The sequence below is a fragment of the Emydura macquarii genome, unplaced genomic scaffold (genome assembly GCF_026122565.2).
Source record: "Emydura macquarii macquarii isolate MOO-44397 ecotype Brisbane River unplaced genomic scaffold, CSIRO-AGI_Emac_v2 contig_1110, whole genome shotgun sequence".
NCBI lineage: Eukaryota > Metazoa > Chordata > Testudines > Chelidae > Emydura > Emydura macquarii.
Genome location: NW_027131247.1, coordinates 964,410 through 977,051, shown reverse-complemented (window position 1 = coordinate 977,051; position 12,642 = coordinate 964,410). Strand labels below are relative to the sequence as shown.

Genomic DNA, 12,642 nt, shown 5'->3' with positions numbered 1-12,642 from the left:
CCACTGGGCTAAAGATTATTGGGGAAGGGCGGGACACACCACCATCTCTTCCTCTTGCATTGTTTTGTGCAGGGCCCATTCCGGTAACCAGTTTCTGACACCACCTACGAGACTAAGCCACACAGGTGAGATAGGCAAGGCAACAGCTAGTTTGAGAATCCCACTGGATTTTAGCTGAGAGCTAGGTGCCAGGCACCGAGACAGAGTCAGCTGTCTGCATGCCCAGCTGCAGATGTAGGCACCTACAGAGATAGGTGGCAGCTGACTGGCGGATTAAGGAAGCTGAAGTGACAGTTAAGCATCTAAATCCCTTTATGGGTCTAGTTCCAGATGTGTCTGATCCCAGAGAAAAATGATAACTCCTGTCATTAATGCATTTTAAATTATTTTAGCATTACTCACTCTCTTGCCTATATACTAAAAGTCTTATGTAATCTTGCACTTTATTTCACCACCTTATGGCAACTAATTAGTAGTTTATTACTTTCGCAACAGAACAAGTTTGAAAAGATTGTTTATACAGACTGGCACGTGTTCAACCAGTCCTGCTCTTGCTATTATTTCACGTTTAGATAAAAGCTATTATTCAATCATCCAGCTCCACCTCTTCACAATTTTGTTTGTGAAGCCAATTTGCTGCCTTGGAAATTCATGTGACGTCACATTTAGTATTGCTACTTCACTGCAGGAACAAACAGGGAGAGGAGATGGGCAGTAACAAGACCTTACTTAAACACAACTGATATTTAGTCTATGTGGCGAGTAAAATGATGAACCTGGGTACAGCAAGGTGTCATTTACCACAATGGGTGTGAAATTTTTCCTTGGCATGGAAGTCTTTAATTAACACAAGATTAGTAACACATGTAAGTCCAACATGGCCTGAGAATTTATATTTAAAGAACTTTATACCAATTCTTCTCCACCCTACCTAAATGAAAAGATAGAAATGGAAATGTTTCATTTCTATTATGCTGGTCATCCATGAATGTCAAAAAAGAAAATTAGAATATTTCGACTGTGATTCAAACTGCTACAAGGATATTTATACCATCTTCAGTAAAACCTTGAAACAAAGTTTATTCTTACAAGACTTTTAAGACAACCTGGTTTTAGGCTATGTATTTAAACTGGTTATAGGAATCAATTTTCTGCCTTTAACCTTTTGATAGGCTAGCAATTTATTCTTTTTCCATGTATTAAAGTTAAAAGGCTTTGATGATGTTTCTGTTTATAATTTGGTTTGGCATATTTTTATAACTAGAGTTATATGCATAACAATGCAGAGTATTGATAAAAATCCGTTAACCTCACTTAATTGGCATTGCTGAAGGTCAATATGCCTTGAACCCTTTGTTAAATGCAATAAACTCTTTCACTGCTCTTTACTATCTGGAGTAATACCCCTTTCTTATACATTCTTCCCTCAGACACAATTTCCTATTTGAATAATTAAGGCAAGAAGAGCCCAGCGTAGATATCCTCTTTTTAAAGATACCCACACACTGTGATGTCTCCACAACCAATCTATTACCTGCCATTCAACAAGTCATTGGTTGTCACAACAGCTTTCAGAACAAAAATGGCAATTATACTTAATACATCAGATGCATTGTTCTAAGGACAAAGACTGAGCATATTCAGAAAGTACTGAATGGACTATGAAAGCATTCATGAGCTGGTGTGCAAAAGTTGAGCTAACAGATGTCCAAAAGATCTTGCTAGAAATAGCCAAGGCCCAAGGGTTCAGACAATTCCATGGTCTTAAGCCCATCTAACATTAGGAAACAGACCCACTTCTGACAAGCAATAAGTTCCTCGGACATGGTTTTAAATTGTTTAATTGCTAGCATCGCTTGGTTTAGCCAAGTCACAGGCCTGGTCAACACTTAAAACGTACACTGGCATTGCTAGATCAGCTAGATGGGGGGGAAATTACACTCCTGGCTGACATAGGTATCCCAGTAAAATCTCAATGGAATTGCAACTATGCTCACAGAAGAGTCCTTAGGAGAAAGTTAAGGGAGGACTTGCTCACAGTCTACATGGGGAACAAATACGTAAGAGTGGGTTCTTCAATCTAGGAGAAATAGGCATAACATGATATAATGGCTGGAAGCTGAAGCTAGATAGATTCTGACTGGAAATAAGGTGTACATTTTGAAAAGAGTGGGAAATTAACCACTGTAACTATTTACCAAGGGTCGTGGTGGATTCTCCATCACTGACAATTTTTACATCAAGACTGGATGTTTTTCTAAAAGATCTGCTCTAGGAATTATTCTGGGGAAGTTCTCTCACCTGTGTTATACTAGGTCAGACTAAATGATCACAATGGTCGGTTCCAGCCTTGGAATTTAGAAATATCTACTGTTGTTCAGAAAAGTGCTATTACTGTAACATCAGAACTCCTCCTTCTGTCTGCATATGTTGCATCTACACGAGGGGGCTCAGGTTCATGGGGTTCAGGCTTCGGGGCTGTTTAATTGCAGTATAGATCCTGCTGAAATCTGTTGCCAGTGACTGTTCTATTTCCTAGAGTAGAAGAGGCCTCACAGAGAAACTTCCTCCATCACGAGTAGTATCAGTTACCAACTCAAGAGATCATGCTGACTCTTCCCTGTCCCCCTCCCCTCCGCTCTTTGTCCCCTACTGATCTATGCAATCAAAACTGGGATGGATTTTACAAACAAGACAATGGAAATATGCCCGTCTGTGTGCAGTATGCTGGGAATACCATGACCCATGTTTTGCAGAGAGACACTAGTATGTTGTTTCTATATTGCCTTTTATCCAAGCGTTTGAAAAACAAAGCCAGTCAACATAGCTGTGAGAATATGATTATTGAGCATCTAGGAGCCCTAATCATGAACCAGGACCCCATTGTACTAGGTACTATATCTATACCAAGTTCTTAGTTACTATAGAAATTTCCAGCTCTTAATTTTAAAAAAAAAAGTAAATTGGGGTAGCTAGATCAAATAGTCAAATTTGTGACTAGTTCTACAATAATAAAACACATCCCAAAACACTTGGAAAAAACAAAATACGTCCCTCCATCTGCATCTGTTTTAAGTTTTTTCATTTATAACATTCCAAGAGTAAATTTTAGTAAGTAAAGAATAACAACAAATACACCCAGGGTAAATATCAGGTTGGTAAAACTGTCTGGTAGCCTGAAATATATAATAAATACTACCAACATAACAACATAGTGCTTTATAAACAAATATCATCACACTAACAGTGGGCAGTAGATAAGCATTGTCCCCACTGAAAGATGCGGAAAAGAGCACAGAGGTTGTGACTTAACTCAGTCACACATCTTAGCGCTTGATCCAACTGCCATTGAAGTCAATGGGAGTCTTTCAATAACTTCAGTGAGCTAGACCAAGCCGCTAGCCCATGCTGTTAGCGGCTCATGGTTAATGCCAACATATTTTTAAATAGAGTGATCCAGTCCAAACTCAGGGCAAAGTGGTGCTCTACAATACATCATGTCAGTTAAAACCTTTAAAATACGATGCCTTTACCTCACATGCACATGGCTTCAGAGACGGTATTAAGATTCATGAGCTCCCAGATTTGCATTTACCCTACTAGACCACAATGCCTCTCTGGTCAAACTGTTGACCTGTATTTACTTCTGCGTGTATTTTAACTGTCCAGCACATCTAACCTTAGTGAGAATGAAAACTGACCTCCTGCCTCAGTTTCCTCGTAAATGTCACCAAACAACAGAAGTAATGGAGTATTTGCCCAGCCTGCTTCTTTCTGAATTCCTCTTTTGGTTCCCCTTTATGCACTTCTCACAAAGAAGCCGGCCTTTTTAGCCTCTCATCTGAAGTGCTGGTCATTTAAAGAATTGACTGATCAGCTGGTCCTTGAATGAGGGACATGCAACTTCCCTCCCAAAAATAACTCATTCTGGCTACATTGTTGCAATAACCTTATTTTCCTCAAATAACTATGATTACCTTGATTCAAGAGACTTTACAAGAAACTAGTCATCAAGTGGTCTGCACAGGCAAGCAAGCGGCCTTTGTTAAGTATGACAGAATCAGATACTAGAATCTACATGCACAAGACCGGTTTCTCAATTTCTGCCTCATTTATCCTTTGTAACTGTTATCACAATAGAGATTTGAAGACTCAGATAATACAAAGTAGGCATCCCTTCCCACAAGAAAGGTGAAAGCTGCAGCATGTTCAAATCATATCACAATGCAGTCAACTCTCAACTGCTATTTGACTTCATGGCACTTAAATTTTATTTAGCATTTGCCAGAGAAACAAGACAGTGTTGCTACTTTTGTAATGCAGCGTTTTATTCTCAATTACAAGCTAGTAATAACTTCTCAGAATGACATGTGACAATGCCATGACAAGCTATCAAGGTTGCAGGTTTGGGGCTTTTTTTGGAAAGCATTCATATGCTCATGAATAGTTCAAGATTTTTTCAAGTGTAAATTCAATCAGCACCACAAAATAGAAAAACTTGGAAATGTATGCTTAAACGGACAGTACACTATTTTAATTGATAATGCCGCTGAAGTAGTGACATCAAAAACAATGACACTACTGTAGCAAAATAAGAGCAAGGGTCTCAAACGTGTCTCCAAAGTGGGTTCGGTGTACATCTATAGTACTCTGTAAGTGTAACTTTTGTTACTGGATCTAAAGCTCCTTTCAAAGATTTCCCACTATGGATAATACCAGTTCAGCTCCATTGGCGTTAGCACTGTTGAGAGCCCTGGTGAAGACAGGTCACCAGCATTTAACCGCCACATCATCTAACTCTGCTCTAGTGGGCCTGGTACTTCGAATAACAACAGCAGGCTGTTTACACTAGGGCTTCCTGCATATAGACAAGACCCAAGTTCTCTCTCCCCACTCCAACCTACTTTTAAATTTTACAGCTGATCACAGCAAGAGTGGAAACCACATTAAAGACATTTTTGAAGGGGAAAAAAAAAAGTTTGCCAACAACCCTGAGATATCAGGGGATGACAAGCAAACCGGAGTAGCCACAATGGAAATGTGTTAGTGCATTTTAAAGTACTAACTGGGCTCACTTTCTAAATGCATCTAGGCATAAAAATCTATTACTTAGGAGTGCAAATATAGAGAATCAGAAATTAGATATGGAAGAGACCTATTAAGTCAACTTGCCCACTCACCTGTCAATGCAGAATTGCTCTCTACAGTACATTCTCAAATGTTTTATTCAGTCCACATAAAATCCTACAAGTAATAAGGTAGCTGACTTACAAATAAAAGCAGCTAATATACTTCAGGGATGTCCAGAACATTCCAAACCAGCCCTATGTGCAGTGTTAGATTTAAAACGTCACCCAGGGGGAAAAAATTAACCAACCTTTCCTTTAGTATTTATACCAATTTGACTCTGTATACTTTGAGAAGTTTTAATCTAAAAACAAATATATTGTTTGTTAGCAGGAGGTTACTGAAATCAGACCTCAGCCCCCTTAATCACAAGGCAAATAACAAGCCAACATTCCTTTACATCTAAAATATGGTTAGTAATTGCACTCAAGAAATCCTATTTCAGTCATTATTTTTAACCTACACAAAGCTTAAAAACCTAATGCAAGAATACAATTCAATACCATACTGCTGCTTACAGCTATTCAAATGCAGTTCTAACTGGAGTACTCTTCCTCCAAGCCCTTTTAAAAACCCTGGAATCATTCAGAGATCTCATTTTCTCCAGCACTTTGATGTCACAGGCACTGGATCAAAACACGACTTGTACAGAAGGGAAAGGATATAGTGTCCTCTATCACACACAAGATCACATCCAGATCATTATGGTTGTACCTGATATCACCTATGTACTGAAGGGCATACAGTGCATGTCCTTAGTACTAACAGAATTGCTTTGCGTTTAAACTGTCTCACAAACTTAATATTAAAATGATTTTGAGAATGAATATCCATATACCTTACTGCCTGAAGGGCAGAGGCTAAGAACCTCTGGAATCTCCCCTTTACTAAAGGGCAAAGGGCTGAACTTCACTCCCTCCTGAGTCAATTAACACAGCTTAGCATCAGAAACATGGAGAGGAAGGCCCTGAGGTAGAGCAGTAAAAGCTCTTGAGTGGAGCCCAAGATGGAGGGAAGGGTAGTTAGTTTAGCAGAAAAAGGAGAAGCTGGGAGGATCTAGGGAGAAGCCTGAGATCCAAAGGGAAGCTACAGAGAAGCAGCACAAGGGGGTTTGGAGACAGGAAGTGGCACAGGGAAACATCAGCCTGTCTGAAGGAGCAGACCTGGCTACTTGATACAAGGTCACTGGTCAGGAACCCAGAGTAGAGTGTGAACCTGGGTTCCCCTACCAGCCCCTAAGGAAGTGACATGCAAGCCCAATCGAAAGAATATTGAGCCTAAAGGAGGGTCTGAAGACTGACCCCCGCAAAGGACAGGCTCAGGAATAACCCAAGGAGGGAGCAAAAGGCTCTCTTGAATGGGGGAGTTTTGTGAACTTCCAGGGTACTGAACTTTGTGACTTGGGAAGACCCATTGAGAGACAGACTGCCTGCAAGATGTGCCAGAGACAAGAAGCATTCACATCATTGCATCCTGCCACAACTGGGTGCTACATGTGATAAGCCCACTATGTTACAGTGCAATTATAATAAAAACCTAAGAGCTGGGGGAGGAGAGGGGAATGCAGCCACATATGCAGAAGTGAGGTTTCAAAATCCTGACCCTTTTCCAAGGTGGGTTTTTAAAAAACAAACCAACAAACACAAACAAACCAACAACCAACCATAGCTGTGAGTTGACAATTTGGATTCACTTCTTTCAAAATAAGCGATGAATTTTCTTTTGTGCAGCAGCTGGAGATCTGAAGATGGATGCCTAACAAATTACAGTATTTGAAACAGTAGGTACTTACAGGAAGACCTAGAAGTCTAAATTTCATTTTTTGCCTCCGATAATCTGAAAATAGCTGACCATCTGTCTTTTTTCCAACTTCCAGACTGAAGTTATCTGTACATTTCTAACCAGTAGAAAATATGGTTTCTAATGGAAACATGCTCCACAATAATGATAGCAGTATTATGGGCACTACTACAATAAGTGAAAGCTTATAAGCTTTTAATGCATCTCTACTTTGGGAATAGCAACAAAACAAAGCGAACAGATTTTGTTTTCAATTATTTAATTTATTCCTACCTTCCACTACAGCATGATGCACGTCCCCTTACATAACCAACTGTCAATCTCCTCTTCCGGCAAATTCTAAGTAAAAATAAAACATGTTTTAATTATTGGCATAGTGTTTCATAAGTGTTTGCTCTATGTAAATATAGTTAGGTGAGCAGTGGATGCTACAAACTGTTTCAAGTATGTATGGACTGTTAACTTCAAACAGGGAAATTCTTCCTGCCACCAACCCAAATTTCCCTGATGAGTTCCAACACATCTCTCTGCCAGATCACATTCTGGTTTGTGCAATAACCTCAATTTAATTTACATGACAGGTCCTAGAATACCTAAGAATGTCTTGCATGTTCTTCTCCATAACCTCAACCATGAAAATGAAAAGCATGAGAAAAATGTGTTTGTAATAAAAATCATCCTTAAAAAATGGCTCCCCAGTCATAATATCTCTAAGGTCTTGGCTATAGAAAAGAGGAATTGGAACCTTGTCTACATGAGGGAAGTGGATCAGAATAGCTACTGCAGAATAAAATATTCCATAATAGAACATCATGGCAGGTTATTCACCATTTTGCAAGGAATCCATGCTTTAAAAAAAAAAAAAAAAAAAAAAAAAGGAAAAGTTTTACCAGTTTAATTTAAATCCCTTCCCAACTGACAAACTAAACCAAAGGAAGCTACTCTTATACCAGAATAAAAGCATCCACATGGAGGTTTCTACTACTGTGTCAATTATTGGTTTACATTTAGTTTTGATTAGAAGCAGGGGGGTGGGGGGGGAGAGAATTTCCCATTAAGACAAAGCCAAGAAAAAAGAGAAAGTGACAAGCTGAGTTGTTCTCATTATAACTCTTTGAAATGGAAAACAATACATTAACCAATGGAAACTCTACAATCACAGCGTCTCTAGTTATTGTTCTTTACCACCCAATTTTTTGATCCAGGGGAGTTCCCACATTTTTAGCATTCCCATTGGCGGTAAAACGTCAACTGCTGCTGCCCTTCTTAAGCTACAATTGCAGAAAAATGTCTTCAATCCAACAACACTGATAGCCAAGCTCTGACCTTTAGTCCTCCCTTTGAATTCAACTGTGTGTGAACTTCAAAGCAGGAGTAAGGAGTATTTCAATGTTACTGCTATTAAGACAATCAGAAACACACTCAAGACATATTTTAAAAATACTGTATTCTTCCATCCCATCTCAGGAAGCACTCTTTCCTTACTGCTCCTTCCCAATTTCGTACTACTTCCTCGAAAACTCTGTGAGGGTTGCTATCACCCTGTTTGGATCAACAGTAAATGCAAGATGAGTGCATGGTTCTTTAACTGCTGCAAAAAAAGCAGCTGCCCAAGTCACTGCTGGAAAGAAGTGTAGTCACCAACCCTGCTCCTTTCCCCTAGGGCTTATGCTTGGTCTACACTACAGAGTCTTGTTGACAAAAGTCAGCTTTTGTTGACAAAACAGTGGATGTATACACACTGAAATGCTCCTCTTAGAGATATAACTCCCCTGACATGGCGACATAATAAAACCACCTCAACAAGAGCAATGGGGCTTATGTCAGTGTAGACACTGCTTTCCTTACATCAGCTATTGACTGTCATTCTTGTCAATTTCATGGCTACACCAGAGCCATGAAATTGACATGAAAGCTGGGCAGCTGGAACCCAGGTACCCTCTGCTCCCTGGAGAGCTAGCCACTGGACCCCACTTGGGGGGGAGGAAGGGCAACCCGCCAGGAGCTTCTCACATTGCCCCTCTTAGGTCCGTGGAAGCACTCCTGGTGAGGATGCGCACCACCAACCCAAGGAGGGTAGCGTGGGCTTCACTCAGCCACCGCAGTACTTAAGGCAGTGGCTATAAGTTGACCTAGCATAGGTCGACTTATCTTTGTAATGCAGACAAGGCTTTAGACAACACTCTTGCAACTTCCAGGGTGCATCTTCACTAGGGATAAAGGTGTTCTCGTATCACATGGTAAAATCCTAATGCAACAGGACAGTTTGTAGTTTTTCCTCCCACACATTAGCAAGTTGAGGCAAACATTATAGGGCAGACCCTAGAGTTCCTCACAACCTGCTAACTTGTGTTAAGACCACGTGTGGCAAAAGTGAAAAGGAAAGAATTACATCTGATCATTTCATTACTTTGTTTTATACGGATTTAGGGACATCTCTCCACCCTCTTCTGCCAGAACCTGCTTGCAAGGTTTTTGATTCCCCTTCAAGCTATTAACTTCCCATGATGAAGTCATGCTGGGGCTATAGAAACAAACACCCTATCCTGCGCCTAAAGAACCGCCCTCAAAAGTAGATCCACGGCTGTGTTAAGAGCTACCAGAATGATTGTCTGAAAATGAAAGGATGGAAATAGAAGTGAATTCTCCCTTCTCTATATTTTATTTTTTATAGAAAACATAATCATATGTGTAGAAAGCTATGTTACTTACATACTTGATGCTAGGCATTAATTGTTCTGCTTACCTTCTAGGAAGTGAAGTCTAACTGCATGCTAGGACAAAGCTTTGATGGTGGCATTTTGATTTTATCTGTGTTGCTCATTTCCAATAAAAATATTTAAAGATAAAGAAAATGCGTACTCAAGACATGCGTGGGAGGGAATGGGAGGAAAATGGGGCTCACACAGGTAAAAGCCACAGAACAAATGTATCCTTTTAGCTGTTCCAAATAAGCCCACAAGCATATCACGAGAGAGGGATCAGAGGGAGAAAAAAAAAAAGCAATCAGCCCACCCCGTCAGAGTCCTGGAAGATTAACCTGAATTCTTCACTCGGTTTACAAGCCACCCACTTGGTTTCAAATAAAGATGAGGATCTCAGTGGAAGAAAGAAAACACACCACAAAAAATCATTTGTAGGCACACGTCCTCCGCCCTGGGAAGATAAAGGGCTCCTCTTCACATTTCCTAGCGCGATACCCACACTCGGCACAGCAAGTGTGACAGGGCAGGCCATGCTACCCCCCGTGCAATTAGCTTGCGGTCCCCTCCTATGACACAGACCCCCGAGGGACGGGAATCTGCACCCCGCTCGCAGACAGAACATGGAGGAGTGATCACCTCTGAGCAGCGAGGATAGGGACTGAGCAGCGTACCTGTGTGGGGGGGGGGGGGTCGGGGGGTTATACACGACCTGGGGAGCGGGTCAGCCCCAGACACGCACCGAAAGGGGCAGGGGTTAGCCCTGAAAGCAGGGGGGGGGGGGGCTAGGAATCGCTGGCTGGGGGGGGGGGGATTATCTCCAGGCCCAGCATTAATCCCGAGCGGGGGAGCAGGCAGGCGGGAGGTGGGTCAGTGTCAGACAAGATGGAGGGGGCCGTTAGCGGTGGGGGGGGGGCAATGCCTCACAGGCAGCAGGAGAGACGAGCTGAATCATCCGCGGCAGGGAAGGGATCTGGGGGGGGCGGGTGTGTGACCGGGCCGCCCGCAGCGGGGACGGGGCTGGCCAGGGAAGGGGGTTCGGTGGGGGGCGGATCGGGGACGGGTCCCCGGCGGGCGATGCCAGGCAGGAGGGGCCGTTACCGGCGGATAAGGCACGGCGCGGGGGGGAGGAGGGGGACTCGCAGCAGCCCCGGCCCGGCTCGCTCCCGCTCACCTGCCATGGCAGCCCCGGGCGGCTGGAAATGGCGCTGGCGGCGGGGAGGAACCCACGGCTCCGGCTCCGGGCTCGCGGCGGCGGCGGCGACTGCGGGGGGAGAGAGCAAGAGACAGCGGGGCCGGGCCGGGCCGGGCACGCGTGCGGGGAGGGGCGGGGCCGAGGCGCCCCCGCCGCGGCAGCGACTCCGCCCTCCGCAAGATGGCGCCCGACGCGGCCCCCGCCCACTCGGCCGGGCCGGGACCGCCCGGGGAGGGGGGGCGCGGAGCGTCCTGTGGGTTCCCTGCCCCTGTTCCCCTTCCGCCTGGCTGCCCCCCCCCTCACAGCTCCCTCCCGCCCCCTCATTCCCCTGCCCCACTCCTTCTCCCCCTTTTGCCCCGGCCCCCCGCCCCGGCTGCACGCCCGGCCAGGGGCGTTTGTGGGACATTTCCCTACGTGCAACACACCCAGGGCTGGTGGCTGGGCTGTCCACACATACACACACACCCCGCCTGAAGGACGCGGGGGGGGGGTGTGCAGGCAGGCCCGTGTGCACCCCCCGCTGGGGACACGGGGGAAGCTGACACCCCGCGCCGTAGGGCGAGCCCCCCACCCCTCACAGCGCACACCTCGCCCGAGGCTGTGGGGATGTTTTCAGCCCGGCTGGGAAATATGACCCTGTGTTGCTCTGTTTGTTTGCAGGTGTTTGTCAACTGGACACTGAACTGCGCTGCTTTCCTGCCCATCTCCCCACCCACACACCTGGCAGCTCCGCTTAGCGCCCTGCCCTGAGCAGAGTCTAGACCCATCTTTCCTGCCCTCCGCTGGACCTGCTTTCATCAACACTGCACTTATTTCAACCAGGGCATGCCAGCTTCTGGGCAGTGTGTAATAGCTTCCCGCACTGCTCAAGAATACCTGCCCCCCACCCTTCTGCCCTGACAAGTACATAACTATTACTTATTTTAAAAAAAACCTGTGCACTATACTTACAAAATTTAAATGCCACCTTTTATGAGCTATTTCTCCTCCCACCCTTTGTCTGACTTGTCCATTTCATTTAGAGCATAAGATCTTCAGAGCAGGAATTGGCTCTTGCTATACCTAGATCCAGTGCCTAGCACAGTGGGTCCCCGATGTCTGTTGGGGCCTGCAGGTATTACTGTAATACACAATAGATTTTTTTATTTCTATTATTTGAACCAATTTTAAAAGCAAAACATACCTAGATATTCTTGTAACTGGCACTCTATACATAGATTTAGTTACAATACAACAGACCAGGAGTTATAGCAGAAAAAGAACACAGAATCCTGGAATCTGGTCCCAGCCCTTCCACTGACACTTAATTTCTCTGTGGCTCAGTTTCCCCACCTGTAAAATATTACCTACCTCAAAGGGATATTTAGAGAATATATGTTTGTAAAGCCTTACCTTGCTGGGACTACTCACCTGCTAAGTGTTTGCTGGATCAGGACCACACATGGTATCAGGACAAACTCACTGTTGTCAATAGTTCTAATTTATTGCAAGTCATGTGGTATGTGGTGTTTATCAAATCCACAAGTTAATTTCATGATTTTGGGGGAAAGGGAGGCCTGAGTTGTGATATTCAAACAAACAGGTGAGGTTGTCAATAGGGGGAGCTGCATTTCGTCAACCCTACTGTACTTCTCCCCTTGCTACGTTAGGAAACCGTGGCCTATTCCACTGTCCTTGCTGTACTGGAAAGTCAGGTCTGGATTCCTTTGCTCTAGCTTTTCCTCCCACAGTGAAATTGCTACAAAGTGCAGCCTGATAAGTTTATGGTAGGTGATCTACTGCCTCTAGCTCATCTTGGATTTGACCCTGTCCTGACTG

The 12,642-nt window shown here is 43.9% G+C and overlaps 1 protein-coding gene across 2 annotated transcripts in view; it reads right to left on the bottom strand.

The window, feature by feature from the left end:
• SLC23A2 (solute carrier family 23 member 2) overlaps positions 1-10,944 on the bottom strand; it is an 88,741-nt gene extending 77,797 nt beyond the window's left edge. Inside the window, exons 1-2 of one of the 2 annotated variants that reach the window (XM_067545839.1) lie at positions 10,804-10,944; positions 7,201-7,266 (exon numbers count right to left, since the gene is read on the bottom strand). The gene's annotated coding sequence lies outside the window, so the exon portion shown is untranslated. Of the gene's footprint in view, positions 1-7,200; positions 7,267-9,942; positions 10,093-10,803 lie in introns of those variants that run through there. The other variant, XM_067545840.1, reaches the window with a different exon arrangement.
• Positions 10,945-12,642: the final 1,698 nt, after the last annotated feature.